The sequence below is a fragment of the Saccopteryx bilineata genome, chromosome 2, assembly GCF_036850765.1.
Source record: "Saccopteryx bilineata isolate mSacBil1 chromosome 2, mSacBil1_pri_phased_curated, whole genome shotgun sequence".
NCBI lineage: Eukaryota > Metazoa > Chordata > Mammalia > Chiroptera > Emballonuridae > Saccopteryx > Saccopteryx bilineata.
In genome coordinates this window covers 86,073,700-86,074,468 of record NC_089491.1, presented here as the reverse complement: position 1 = coordinate 86,074,468, position 769 = coordinate 86,073,700, and the positions used below count along the sequence as shown (strand labels likewise).

Sequence of the window (769 nt, the reverse complement as noted above, 5' to 3'; positions counted from 1 at the left end):
TGTTTGCCTGCTGTGTGGAAGTCCCAGGCTTGATTCCCAGTCAGGGCACACAGAAGCAACCATCTGCTTCTCCACCCTTTCTCTTTCTCTCTCTCTCTCTCTCTCTCTCTCTCTCTCTCTCTCTCTCTCTCTCTCCCTCTCGCACAGCCCTGGCTCAATTGGCTTGAACAAGTTGGTCTCAGGCACTGAGGATGGCTCTTTGGCCTCCAGGTGTTGAAGATGGCTCCATGGCCTTGCCTCAGGTGCTAAAAAATGGCTCCCATTGCAACTGAGCAACATCCCCAGATAGGCAGAGCATTGTCCCCTAGTGGGCTTGCTGGATAAATCCTGGTCGGAGCACATGTGGGTATCTGTCTCTCTGCCTTTCCTCCTATCACTAAAATTAAAAAGAAAAAAATAGACTTTAAAACAAAAGCTGTGTTCGCTTCAACAGCACTTATACTAAAATTAGAACAATACAGAGAAGATTAGCATGTCCACTGCTTAAGAATGACACAAAAATTTGTGAAGCTTTCCATAGTTTTGGTCATAGATAAAAGTGAAGTAGTTACCAGGGAGAGGGCATTGTGGGATAGGGGGGAGTCAAGAGGGACAATTAGATGGTGACAGAAAATGATTTGAGTTTGGGTGATGGGCCACACAACACAATCACCAGTTTTAATGCTACAGAGATGTTTAACTGAAACCTATGTACTCTTATTGATCAATGTCACCCCGTTAAATTTAATTACCTAAATAAATTTTTTAAATGGCTGTAACAAGAGACATA

The 769-nt window shown here is 43.6% G+C and overlaps 1 non-coding gene across 1 annotated transcript; it reads left to right on the top strand.

Annotated features, from left to right (window-relative positions):
• Positions 1 to 417: 417 nt before the first annotated feature.
• Positions 418 to 524, top strand: LOC136327925 (U6 spliceosomal RNA). Its single transcript, XR_010729980.1, has one exon. It is a non-coding gene; the product is annotated as a U6 spliceosomal RNA (small nuclear RNA).
• Positions 525 to 769: the final 245 nt, after the last annotated feature.